The sequence below is a fragment of the Rhodamnia argentea genome, chromosome 3, assembly GCF_020921035.1.
Source record: "Rhodamnia argentea isolate NSW1041297 chromosome 3, ASM2092103v1, whole genome shotgun sequence".
NCBI classification, from domain to species: Eukaryota; Viridiplantae; Streptophyta; class Magnoliopsida; order Myrtales; family Myrtaceae; genus Rhodamnia; species Rhodamnia argentea.
Genome location: NC_063152.1, coordinates 1,293,600 through 1,308,583, shown reverse-complemented (window position 1 = coordinate 1,308,583; position 14,984 = coordinate 1,293,600). Strand labels below are relative to the sequence as shown.

The 14,984-nt window shown below is 41.7% G+C and overlaps 1 pseudogene; it reads left to right on the top strand.

The window, feature by feature from the left end:
• The window catches only part of LOC115731871, a 93,728-nt pseudogene that overhangs the window by 66,648 nt on the left and 12,096 nt on the right, over positions 1 to 14,984 (top strand).

Below are 14,984 nucleotides of genomic sequence, written 5' to 3'. Positions count from 1 at the left end.
TGTCTTGTTTATCGAACTTGTTCCTTTACAGTTTTCTATTAGCACTTGCCTCTCCATGTAGGATACCATTTCATCTATTTCCACCACTTCGTGATCCAACACATGCATTGGGTTTGGCTCGTACTTCCTCAACAGGGATACGTGGAAGACGTTATGGACTTGGGACAAGTTCGGCGGCAAGGCGAGTTGATAAGTTAACATCCTAATCCGTTCTAGAATTTCAAATGGGCCTACGTATCTCAGACTTAATTTTCCTTTCTTTCCAAATCGAAATGAGTCCCGCATCGGCGACACCTTAAGGAAGACATGATCTCTCACCTAGAATTCCAAAGGTCTCCGTCATCTATCAGTATAACTCTTTTGACTACTCTGGGCAGTCTTTAGCCTTTTTCTGATCACTTTCACTGCCTCAACGGATTGCTGAACCAACTCGGGACCCGTTATACTTCTCTCGCCAACTTCATCCCAACATACTAGAGTTCTGCAAGCTCTACCGTACAACGCCTCAAATGGTGCCATTCCAATACTCTGCTGGAAGTTGTTGTTGTAGGCAAACTCTACTAGATGCAGCTGTTCTTCCTAACCCCATTTAAAATCTATCATGCACGCCCTCAACATATCCTCAAGTGTCTGAATTGTTCTCTCTGATCGTCCGTCTATTTGGGGATGATAGGCGATGCTAAACTACACTGGGGTTCCCATTACATTCTCAAGACTTTACCAGAAAGTCGTGGTAAACTTAGGATCTCTATCCGACGTAATTGTTATCGGAATCCATGTCGTCGAACTATCCGGTGCATATGCAATTCGGCGTACTTTTCCATTGCGAAATCCTTTCGCACTGCCAAAAAGTGTGCAGACTTCGTCAATCTGTCGACAACTACCCAAATAGAATCGTGTCCTCTCTGGCTCCTCGGTAACCCCATAACGAAATCCATGGTCACGTGTTCCCATTTCTACTCCGAAATCTGTAGCGGTCAAAGTAATCCTCCAGGCTTGCAATGTTGTGCCTTTACTTGTTGGCACGTCAAACACTTAGCCACATGCTTAGCCACGTTGACTTTCATTCCATTCCACCAATAATGCTAAGGCAGATTCTGATACATCTTGGTGCTACCTAGATGCACATTGTAACTACTTCGATGAGCTTCTGACAAAATCTTTTTCTTAAGCTCCTCATCATTGGGGACACACAGACGTCCACGAAATTTCAGGATTCCGTCCTCGGCCACTTGAAGTTTAGGTTTTCTCTTGGTTGCATCCATCTCCAAAATTTTCTGAATGTCAGGATCCCCCGACCGCAATGCCTTAACCCTCGTCTAAATCTTTAGCTCATTTCTCAAAGTTGTCGGCAGACTCGAGAGATTGCAAACTTCAAACTTAAACTCGAATCCCTCAACTCTTTCAAGCAAGGTCCACTCTTTCACCATCAAATGCGCAATGCTCGATTTCTGACTCAGAGCATCCGCTACTTTATTAGCTTTCCCTGGGTGATATAAAATATCACAATCGTAGTCCTTCAGGAACTCCATCCAACGGCGCCGCCTCACATTCGCTTCTTTACGGGAGAATAAATACTTGAGACTTTGATGATCCATATAAATCCGAAACTTTTCTCCCCACAAATAATGCCTCCAAATCTTCAACATCCCGCCAAGCCTAGAAAACTCCGAACCTCCATGACGGATGTCGGTTTTGGCCAATTAACCACGGGTCTTAATCTTCGCCGAGTCCACTGAGATTTCATTCCCAAAAATGATGTGTCCAAGAAACGCTACCTGATTGAGCCAAAATTCACACTTACTAAATTTGGCATAGAGAGCGTGTTCTCTTAAAGTCCGTAGAATGATGCTCAGATGGTGTTCATGTTCCTCCAAACTCCTCGAGTACACCGAAATATCATCGATAAACACGATGACAAATTGATCCAAGAATTCTCTAAACACCCGATGCATCATATCCATAAAAGCAGCCGGGGCATTGGTTAATCCGAAAGGCATGACCGTAAACTCATAATACCCATATCTAGTACGAAAAGTAGTCTTCGGTATGTCTTCCTTTTTTATCCTCAACTGATGCAGCCCGTCCTCAAATCGATCTTAGAAAATACTGAAGTGTCTTGGCACCGATCGAATAAGTCATCTATCCTTGGCAATGGATACTTGTTCTTGATGGTCACTTGATTCAACCGCCGGTAGTCAATGCATAATCGCAATGACCCGTCCTTTTTCCTCACAAACAGCATCGGCGCTCCCCACGACGATGCATTGGGCCGGATAAATCCTTTATCCAGCAACTCTTGCATGTGGACCTTCAATTCTTTCAATTCCGAGAGGGACATTCTATAGGGCGCCTTGGAGATCGGTTCTGTCCCGGGAGCTAACTCAATCACGAACTCTACTTCTCTTTCGAGTGGCAATCCCGGCAATTCTTGAGGAAAGACATCGGGATAATCACGCACCATGGCTATATCCTTTAGCCTCGGTCCTTCGATCGACGAATCCACTACTACAGCCAAATATCCTTGGCATCCTTCATTTAACAACTTTGTCACTTCCAGAGATGAGATTAGAGGAATCGAGATTCCTCCTCGACTTCCCACAAACTCAAATCTAGGATGACCAATCGGATTAAATTGGATCACCCTGTTACCATGAGCAAAGATAGCCCTTTGCTTTCCCAGCTAATCCATTCTAATTATCACATCATAATCATGCATAGTCAAAACTGCTAGGTCTATTGATTCTTCTCTACCGCCAATGACTATCTTACATCGTACACCCTAATATAACCAATACTTTATCCTTTAAGGGTGTAGTTACGTGCAACATTACTTCTAGTAGTTTTAACTCAATCCCAGCTAACTCCAAAAATTGAGCGGATACAAATGAATACGACTCTCCGGAATCAAATAAAGCATCTGCAACATGATCACATAAGGAAACCATACTTGTGATCACGCTTGGCACATTCTCTACCTCATTACGCGCCACTGCATATACGTTCCCTTGCGCTGGCGGCCTATTCTGATTATTCTGTGGAGCAGCCCCTATCTGAGACCTTGCCCGGGGTCTTTAGGGCTAAAATCGAGGTCCTGGGGCTTGCTCCTGGTAGTTTCTTATCTGATGATCCAACTTACCACACCTGAAGCACGCCTCGTCCCTGCTCGGGCAAGGCCCGTTCCCGTGTCTCCTTCCACACAGTCTGCAATTCCGGTTAGACCGATACACCGGTTTTCTGTTATTCCTCCCGACCGGAGGGATAAAGCGCCGATTTCCCATCATTGGCCTCTTGCCAAATTGGCGGTTGTCCCTTGCCGGCATAAATCGCGATCTAGATGCGGCAACCCTATCTTTCATGTCCTTTTCCACCATTTGACCCCGCTCATAAAGTTCGTCGTAATCCCTCAAGTTCAACAGGATCAACTAGCTGCAAAGCTCCGGCCTCAATCCGTCTCGAAAGCTTCTCGCTCTATCTAGAGGATTCTCTACATCCTTGGTTCGTACTTCGACAACCTCGAAAATTCAGTTTCATACTGATCAATCGTCACCCGATTCTGGCGGAGCTGCTGAAATTCTAATATTTTCTGCTCGTGAGTAGTCTCTGAAATATTTCCCGTTTAAGACTTCGGTGAAGACGGTCCAATTCGGCGATGTACCCTCTGGGAAAACTCTTCCCTTGGTGGCCTTCCACCAGTCACCGGCCATATCCTACAACGGATACACTACCAAGGTCACTTTCTCCTCTTCGATGCAACCCAACACCTTAAACGCTTTCTCTAGATCTTCTATCCAACGAGGTGCAGCTTATGGGTCAGCCTTCCCGATAAACTTTTTTAGTTTTAACTTCAAGAACTGCTCTACCAACTAGTGCATCTGTCTATTCCCGTTATCATTCCCCCGATTGATATTGCCCCCATGGGCAGCGATAGCAGCAACAGTAACAACAGTAGCCTTGGCGGCTTTGGCAATAGCGGCAACTCGTTCCTGAGTCTGCCTACCCATGAGATTTCCTATCTCCTCCAATGCCCTAAGGACTCCATTGACTACGGGGTCTTCCCTAACTGTTATTCTCGAACTAGAGGCCCCCCGAACCTCCTCTAGAGCCTCCTCTAGAACTTCCTCTAGACCCTTCTCTGGAACTTCTACCTTGATTATCCATTTCCATCAACTTTCACAACACCCGAACCAAAATAATTCCACTAAGGAATTAGAGACCTAAACCATCTACTCGAGTCTAGCAATCTCACACTGCTTAACACAGCAATTAGCTCAAAGCTAATAATCGTTTCTAGTAGAGCGATTCAACAAACAAAATCAAACACTCAGCACAACAACAATCAATCAAGCAAATCACAGGCACACGTTCAAATGCCCAAGATAACACGTTTAACTCGCGTAAACACCTAATGTCTCTCTGACTAACCATCATAAAGTCATCGCCCCTTATCACTCCATATCTCTTCCAAATTTGGATCGAGCTGACCTTTCTCTGATACCACTCCAAACAGGGATGTCACAACCCGAACCCCGCATGCTGTCGACATCCCACCTAAACACCACTGCGTACAATTCTCCAGGATCCAAAATGGCCAACAAAATTAAAACACGTGTGGAAGCAAAAATGAATCCCCATACAAAAACCAACAACACTACGATAACTTTGGATGGTCAAAATAAACTTATGTACATATATACATAGTTGTTACAAACTTTCAAACTTAGGGCTTCAAGGGCCACCGTACAAACCCGTGACCACCTATAATAAAAATATTTTACCGTCGAAGCCCGCTACGCAATCGAAAGAAATCACTCTACAAAAGTCGAGAGGTCGACTATCCTAGGCCTCGTCCTTGTCTTCGGCTACCATACCATCCCAAGTTGCCAACAAATCCTCGTCTACTTCCGGTGGTTGCTCCGCATCCGAAGGCTCCACGACTTCTCCATCTTCTGCAGGTACTGCAGCTACGGGGTCAGGCACCAAAACTTCAAGTGCAGCATCGGGATTCACCACCACTCCATCCGGAGGTGCAGCATTCACGGGATCGTACTCCCCAACTCCATTGAAGGGAACATCAAAACCACTCAGCGGTCCTACTCACAAATCCCCGTGACGATAAGTCCATGTCACGTATGTCCGGGGCTTTTAGTAGAGCTCTCCGGTGTCCACCCAAACTGCAGTAGCGTACCTATAGTAAACTTGATCCTCCCCGACATGACACTCTGTCACTTGCGTATCCATGTCCCGAGGGATACTGAACCTCGGGGGTGGAACACTCATAGCTAAGGCGGAGAATCTGAAAAAGGGAGCCCATGACGGGGTGAGATAAAATCTCGGTAAGAAAGCCCCTAATCCTAGGTTAGGGCTCTAGTGCCTCCAGACATGTCCTAGGTAGGCAATTTCCAACCAATCCTTCCTCAACCAAAAATTTCACAAATAAATTCCAAAAAACTCCATTCTTTCTCCAAAAATTCCCACACCTTTACAAATATTCTACGTTACTCACATATCGGCGTTCCACACCTTAGACTGCCTTAAAATATTCCACGTGCTCCAAGGCTCGCGTTTAACTCATCAGGTCATAATATAAATATTCCACATGGATCCAAAGCCCGCGTTTAACGCATCAGGCTATCATATAAAATTCCACGTTGGTCCAGAGGCCCGCGTTTAACGCATCAGGCTATATAATAAATGGACGGACCCGCGTAATAACGCCTCAGGCCATTATATATTCTAGACCCGCGTAATAACGCCTCAGATCACTATCCCGCATTTAACGCCTCAAGATAATATAACAAGCACAACCCTGCGTTTAACGCATCATGGTAAATTAATAATAACCGAGCCCGCATCATAACGCCTCAGGCAAAATACGGTCTTATAAAATACGAACCCCGGGTCATAACGCTTCAAGATAAAACTCCACCTTCCCTCTCAATTATTCCACTTAAGACCGTATACCATAATAATTCATCGATCGCTCGTCCGATATAACACGATTACTTAAATACTCCCGATCGATCAAGCTTCACCACGTGATCTTGCTAAATTCCCTGATTAGCAGATCGAGACCACCTGGTCTCACCAATTTCCACCGACCACAGAAGGGAACCACACGATCTTCTCAATTTTTCTCCAACAAAATATCGGGACCACACGATCTTTCTAATTTTTCTCATTTGTCCAATCGAGACCACTCGATTAAATTGTACTGGCGAGATACTCAATCGGAACCACGTGATTCACTCAAATTAGAGAATTAATAAATCGGGATCACCCGATTAGGTCACGCAAGACCAATGATCAATCGGGCCACACGATTAAATTTATAATAATGTAGCCATTAATAATTACCGTCCGATCAAAATTCCATTAACGTACATTTAATGCGTACCAATTAATCAAACTATACTAATGTGGCGATTTATCTGGGCCGTCCGATTAAAATATCCCCACATGCAATAAATCTCCGCTACTCAATTAATTTATACTAAGCGGGAATTAATTTCGGCCATCGGATCAACCTTCCTAAACAAGATTCAATACCAACCGTTGGATTAAAGCAATATAAGCTGGATCAAATCCTAGCCATCCATTAGTAATCATGCATTTTCACTATTCATTCAAGAACATCTCTATCTCTCTCTCCTCCTTCATTCAATTTTCGGCGAAGGCACAATTCAAGCACAAATCCAACAATTTCTTCATCAAAATAACTCAATCTAAAGTCTATTAACAACCTAGATACCTAATCTAGGATTAGAAACCAACTTGCCACAATTTTAGCAAACTTTCTGGCGAGAAATCGAGAGAAATTTTGACCCCAATCCGGCGGCTCCGGCGACTCCCTTTGATCGGCTAAAACTCACAAGATCCGGCGGTTCCCGGTAGTGCACGGCAGTAGTCAAGCTCCGGCGGTTCAAGGCGACACTAGCAGCGGCTTGGAAAAATTTCAGTGAGGGAGAGTAAGGGAGAGAGGATTTTCGGCCCAGAGGTGAGGTAGAAAGAGAAAGTGAGGTAGAGAGAGAGTGTTCTTGAAAATAAAGAAGAAGAATGCCAAAATCATTAATTAATAAAAGGTTGGATAATTCAAGGGTAGATATTTTTGGGTCTTCAATGCAAGAGGGGCAAAATGGTCAATTCCTCAACCAAGACTAGTCAAGAAATTCGGCCAAGAGGGAAAAATGACCAAAAGTCCTTCGGTCCAAGTGAAAAATTAGGCATACTTCAAGGGCAAATGGGTAATTTTTCATTTCCAATCCAAATTTTATTTTTCCCGAACCCTCTGTGCGAACCGCGAAGAAATCGTACACTGGATGAGGAAACTTTCAAAATTTAATTATTGAAATTCCTGAAGGTCCGATGTCAAATTCTCAAGCTCGATTCGCGATCAATCTCAATCAATTGAAATCTCAGCGTATCTCAAACTAACAGGCGGCTTTTAGGAGTTACGCATATCGACTCGTGATTTATATCACCTTTAAGAATTTCTCGAGCCATGGCGACTTTGGTTGTCATTCAATTGCGAGGGTCAATCACTAGTCCCAATGGACACGATCGTTAGAAAATAATTTAGGGACGTCCAGAACCCATACGAGGTCAGACGGAATCACCCGTGATCGAAGCGTAGGGTATTAGCCAAATTGTTCTTTAATCATTCTAGGATCGGCCTATATTGGTCCAAAATATCCCCTCGACAATTTTCATAGCCAAAGAGTCAATCCAGGATCAAGTTCTTAGGTCCACGTACTTGATTTTTCTAGCTAGTCATTCCCATTTGATTAGTCTGTTCAAGATGGACCATTCCCGAGTGAGATTAGACTGAAATACATCAATGAGGTTTTTCATTTATTCAAGACTTCGAAACGAGTCGGAATACAGGATGTCACAATAACCTTGCAAGCGCCCGATCCATTTATTATCTTTGGTATTATCCATCGTACAAGAGTAAATCAACAAAATCGAGCTTGAACGAGGAATATATCGATGTTGGCAAGTCAACACAACGAATGCTCAGAGCCGGCTCTCCCATTCAGCCCAGTTGACCGAATCCTAAGCATACGGTACATGCTTTGCTTGAGCAGAACCGTGACTAGCCAATCTGGAGCTAGTCCGGATCAGTTCGATGCTTGCTCGGCTGGTTGAACGAGTGCTGGTCGGATTGGACCAATTGGTTCCAGACCTAACTAGTGCTGAGTTGGGCTCGTTCCGGGGTCCATTTGGCATGGCGACTTCCATGTTTCCTTCTATTGACCCTTGCTCCACATCCTCGACTAATTCCTCACAAAACAAGTCGTGCAAAGTATAGTTAATGCCATGATATATATGTGATACATGAGAAACATATAGAAATGCACACCAAATCAAGTACTATATGGATATTACCGCATTAAATCTAGAAATATCATTTACCTTACACGTTTTTCTTTTACCATTTAAATAGAACGAAAGTGAAGTCGGGCGAAAATGATGAAACGGTGGCAAAGGCATGGTGATCAGCGGTGCGACGGAGCAATGAGGTAGAGTGATGGTGGGGAAGGATGCTGGTGATAGGGGTTGGTGTGAGATTAAGAGTGAGTGAGAGAGTGTGTGTGCAAGAGAGAACAGATGGTCTTATGATACTCGTTCATTTGTAAGAGCCCTTAGGGTTCTTTTTATAATAGATTTTTTTTCTTGCTCCTCACTTTTCCTTTGGTCAAAATTTGGATACTACTCTTGCTAGACTTTTCTCACTCCCTATTTCTCTTTCTCACGCGAACTTCAAGAGGGAAGGATCCCTTCACAAGACTCCTTGTCAACTTTCATGTATTTTGCTCCTTAAATGTTTTCACTTTAGTCACTTCCTTCTTGTCCAAGACTTGATGCTAGCCACATAATTTTGCTAGATTTAGATTAGCCAAATCTCCCCATTCTAGAACTCTCCCTTGGTTTAGTTAAATCTAATCTAATATTAATTAACTGAATCGCTCACTTATTTTATTTTTATGTATTTATATGATGTTATCTTATTTCACTATATTTAACGGAGTACGTCAACGAAAAACGTTACAGCGAGCGGCGAAATCGTGGACTACAATCGAACGATCAATGCCTCGAGTGGGGGTGTCAGTAGACGCAACGGTTTGTTGAGTGCTGATGGGGTGGATGGTCGTCCGCCCTTTCCTCCCTCTTTGCGACATAATAGCCTATTTGAGGCCTGAGATGTTCACGTGCAAAGGCAAAAGTACAAATTCTTTTGTTTCTATCTAATATGACTACTTTTCAGATTTTCAAGGACTACATGTTGGTTTCAAATTTTCACAGACTAAAATTTTATCACTCTAGTTTGTCCTCTCGTTCCCTATTAATTAATGTGAGACTAACTTCCTAACGTTTTCTTTAGTTTATGCTTCTAAGATAATCTTGTTAATTTATATACTATCCAACTTATACTTTCTACTCTCTTTAATCTGCTTCTAATGAACATAAGAGGAACTGAAGATTGACTATTCCTCGTTGAGAATCGGCAACTGGTGGTGGTCACCTGTGAGGACATCGCCCATCCGTGCCGTTCCTTGGCAATGCGGCTGCCGATTCTTCAAGTCGGCGATTTGGGCGACACGCTCGGGTCGGTGTTGCGCTGGCTGAGTGCGAGTTGTCCGAACGTCGTCGTCCATTTGTAGATTAAGTATTTTCTCGTTATAAATCGTCATTTATAATAATCTTTAGTCATTTGTGTCACAACTTGATCTCAAAAAATCGGGCTAATGAATTGCTAAGCCTCCAGAACCGGCTTCGCTCGGGCCCTCCCAGGCCCATACCAAATCCCGACGAGGTACTTCAAATTCGATCTTAGTATGATCGGGTGGCACGTTTATATGTACATGCAAAAATGAGTCGCCATCGGTCTTTGGAAAAGGTAAATCGGATATCTCATCGAGCAATCAAGAGGTGCCGTTCGATTCTATGCAACCAGAAATTAAGGGTCCTGGGACTTGGTTATGCCGATGTTTCCACCAATGCTCTTTCGATACCGGGATTAAGTATTTTCTAATGTGCTCATACGGGTGTGAATTTATCCTGTTAATCACAATCAAGGCATATAATGTGCGCAATCAAAGAGTTAATGACATGCAGATAAAACACATCAAATCAAGCATGGCATCCTTAGTAAAGCCCTACGAGCTTAGAGAATGATGTGATTAAAGCATAGAATAATTTTGGGACGACTTGCCCAAAAGGACAAAATTATCATTTTCGAGGGTTTTAAAAGTTGAAACCAGGGAAACAAAGCTAATCTAGCCATTGTCCATTTTTTTCTTTTAATGATTTATAGAATTTTTCTGATTTTTTATATTTTTTCAATTTTTTATTTTTATTTTTATTATTTATTTAATCCTAAAAAATGATCCGGACTGGGCCAACAGACCCGGCGCGACCTGGGCCTTAAGGGTCTATGTTGATCTAGACAAAAGGCCACTTTTAGAATTGGGCCCAAATTCTATTTTTTATCCATCTCCTCTTCTGTAGGCCCAATACCTTTTTTAGCCCAAATTGACTTAAATCTAGACATGGCCCAATTCCAAAGACAAGTTCCAGTGGCCACCAACCTAAACCAAACGCACTGACCATCCCCATCTATTTTTATTCTCTTTGATTTTCCTTTTTTTTTTTTTTTGCTTACTTTTAATTCTTTCTTTATATTTTCCCCTGGATCGTCTTCTTCGTGCATCCTCGTCTCGGTTCTTTTGCTCTCCAAAACCCCTCTGCCTTTGATCCCCTTTTCTGTCCTCACCTATCCTCTCTTGAAAACCACCGAGCCGCCCTCGCCTTGGAACTTCCCCATTCCCTTCTCAGAAGACCAGTCCTCCTTGGTGCTTGGCCCTCCTTTTTCTGCCGTGCTCTTTTCATGTCTTCTGCTCACCTGGAGCTTATTGCACGCGAGAAAGAAGAAGAGCAGGAGGCCATTTTTGGCTTCGGCTGCTCCTACCGTTGCCAGCCCATGTTACATGGGGACACGTGTCCGACATGGACACGTGTCCTACATATCTAGTGGAATACACTCGCATTCCAGACAAATTTTATACTTGAAATCCTGCCCAAGCACCATGGGCTTTACTGATGGCCCAGCGCTGTGCCCAACGCAAGACATTGGAGACCCATTTCATAAGGAGCTGTCCCTCTCTTCCTCTGTTTCTCAACCAATGTGGGACATGGACTACACCAGAGAGGAAGAAGAGAGGTGCCGCCGAAAAAAAAAAAGGAAGAGAAAAAACTTAATGAGTGAAAAAGAAATGTCCAAGGTGAGAAGTAAAGGACTGCCTCTCAAAACAAAACAAAAAAAGACAAAAAGAAATTACATGAGAGTAAATCTTTGTTCTCTTTCACCTACGTAAACATATGCTTGATGCTAGTGATGGCTTAGACTAAGAAGAAGCAAAGATTGAAGCAAGCTATGAAGTCATGCAATCCACGCATAAGCAGAACTCAATGTCGAAATCAATTATTATGTAAATTCATTCTAGGACTCTTACTTATTTATTTATTTATTTATTTATTTATGCTTCATAAAAATGATAATTTAAATATGTATATATAAAAATATATATTTAATATATAACATGTCCCAACGTGTCATAATTCTCTATTTTTTGAGAAATCACGTGTCGGCATGTATTGTCGTGTCGTGTCCGGTGTCCCGTGTCATGTCGGTACAACATAGTTGCTAGCTCGATTCAATTGGATCGACCTCGTCCCGTTCAATTGAACCAACAGACAAAAAATAGACCGGTTCGGCTCGCTATTTGCGAAAGTAATAATGGTTGCTGGATCTAGCATGCCATTAGGTCCTTACAGTGGTAGTGACCTTGCCCGATCGACCTTAAGTTTTGCAAAAATCGGCATCTCTTTTACCAAATCAGGGGGTTTCCTATGACCCAAATCAAATCCTCGAAAATCCACAGTGGCTAGACGCAAATGGGATTAAAATAAAATTTTTGAATATTTTTTCAGACTTTTCCAGCCTCATATCATAATTCTTTTTTATTTTCAGCTATTTTTAAATGAAAAGAAATTCCAAAAAATTCTTCCAAAATGCGAAAATATTTTTTTGATCAAAATTGGTCCCTTATGTTTGACCAAGGGTTCCAAAGTTGGTTTTTGATTTTCATAATTTTTAATTGATTTTCTTAGATAAAAAATAATTAAGAATCAGGTGTCAACAACTTTGGAAGTAATCTCGATAGAGATCGCTCTCAAAGACAATGTGATATCTAAATCCTAATCGACTTGATCCGGGATAAAAAAACGAAAAACTATGACATTTGCTCAAAAGGCCATCCTCTAGAAGTCCAGGTTCAAACCATATTTTTTTCTTTCCATGTCGATGAGAGAGAGAGAGAGAGAGAGAGAGAGAGAGAGAGAGAGAGAGAGAGAGAGAGAGAGAGAGAGTGAGAGAGAGTGTTTCACCTAGCGCTTACCTATTGGCCGTGTGGATGTTGTCCGATGTGCGTGATTTTGAAAAGATACATAGGGACTCATTTCAAGACTACCTTAAGGTAGTTAAGATCTATCCCATATAGCAAGACTTATCGTGGGATGACTCGTAAGGACAGAGTCTAGCCTAAAAATTGACTTGTAAGGACATAGTATAGCCTATGATTGGGTCATCCTTTATTGGGGAATCACTAAGGGTATCCTAATGTGGCTTTTAAAGGTTGACATAAGAGATATGGATTTCAAGGAAGGATCGTCTCTATCATGGACTCACCTAAGGAATATCCTAATGTCGCATTTTTCACGCGGACAAAAGAGATATGTATTTCAAAGAAGGATCGTCTCTATCACGGACTCACTTAATGGATATCCTAATGTCACTTTTTACAGTTGACGGAAGAGATATGCATTTCAAAGAAGGATCGTTTCTATCATGGACTCACCTAAGGAATATCCTAATGTCGCTTTTGAAGGCGGGCAAAAGAGATATTTATTTCAAAGAAGGATCGTCTCTATAATGGACTCACCCAAGGAATATCCTAATGTTGCCTAATGTTGCTTTTTAAGGCAGACAAAAGAGATATGTATTTTAAAGAAGGATCATCTCTATCATGGACTCACTTAGGGAATATCCTAATGTCGAGTTTTTTAAGGCGAACAAAAATGATATGGATTTCAAAGAAGGATCGGTTCTATCATGGACTCACCTACGGAATATCCTAATGTTGCTTTTTATGACCGACAAAAGAGATATGGCTTTCAAAGATTGGATCATCCATTATTGGGGAATCACCAAGGAATACCCTAATGTTGCTTTTTTTATAGCTGACAAAAGAGATATAGATTTCAAAGATTTTTTAGATTTTAGAGAAAGAAGACATGTTCCCACTGTAACCATCTAGGAAATATGCAAAATTTCAGCGAATGCAGTATGATGTGGGGCAACTAGTAAAATGACCCTTTAGGCGGTATCTACCAATGAGTTAACCTTTTGAGATAACCCTTTACGCGGTATTCACCGTTGAGATGACCCTTGAGATGACCCTTTAGGTGGTATCTACCGTTGAGATGATCCTTTAGGCGGTCTCTACCGTTGATATGATCTTTGAGATAACCCTTTAGGCGGTATCTGCCGTTGAGCTGATCCTTTAGGCAATCCCTATCACCGAGATGGTCCTTTAGGCGGTCTCTATCCTTGAGCTGATCCTTTAAGCGGTCTCTACCATTGATATGATTTTTGAGATAATCCTTTAGGTGGTATCTACTGTTGAGATGACTCTTAAGGATATGATGTGACCTAAAATACCCTATCAAGAGAGATCTAGGGTTCTAATGCTGCATTTAGGCGAGTCAAAATGGTTTCTCTTTGGTGACATTTTGTGATATGGGGAGACCGGAAATCATGCAGAAGTTCTAACTTGAAATGATCCGTGAGGATTGGATCTAACCTAAACTACCCTATAAAGAAAAGTCATAATGCCACATTTAGGCGAGTTAAAAGGGCTTTGTTTCGATGGCATTATATGATCCGGGGAGACTAGGAATCATGTAGAAGCTCTAACTTGAAATGACCCATGATGAGAGGATCTAACCTAAATGGATTGCGATTGCCGATTAAAGACCGAAGCATCGGCGCAGCATCTTTGAGAGATGGGAGGCATCCATGCTCGTCGGCTTCACTTGCATTGTGGGTGAGGAATTAAATGTCAAAATAATTAATTTCATAATTCCAATTACAAGAATAATTATACAATTCTTTCATTGACAAAGTTTCAAGTCAAAACCCTTGATAGAATGACCTCACATGAAATAAAATAATGTTGATCACATATAGCTCATAAATAATTAATGTTATGCTATGCATGGTAACCATTTTATTCCGGAAAACTGATTTTGGCTAAAATGATTTTTTCCGATTCTGTTCCTGGATGAGTTTTAGAGAATCAGAACGCGTTTGATAACTACACAAAATTTCTATTTCGAAAAACTGTTTCTCTTCCTAATTTTTTTCATGTAAGTCAAATAACTATGTAGTTACTTTGTAAAATTTCATCCTAAATTGAAGACTAATTTCCAATGCACACTAAAATAATTTAAAATATATTTTTTTAGCATGTCATAAATGAAACACAAATTTTAATATATGATGTTTGAAGTTCGACTGAAGCATGGGACATATTCTCATATTAAGGACTCATTTTTTTCTTTAAATGTTGCATTGTCCAAATACATACAAACATAGCAGCCGAATAACCAAATTGTCCACTGACAAAAAAAAAATTGAAATTATCTCCCTTGATATGAAGTACAAGTCCTTCATTATCATTTTGCAGCTTCTGTCCTAAATCCAAGTGGGTGTTTGGCTCCGGCTCCACGTGCAAATGGTTGCATTTTGTGACGCATGGCTACAAAACTTATTCTGATATATGTTACCATCTGCATGTCCAGCCTTCATCTTTTGTGACATTTTTCGTAGAAGAGTAAAATCTATAAAATCTAGAAAATTT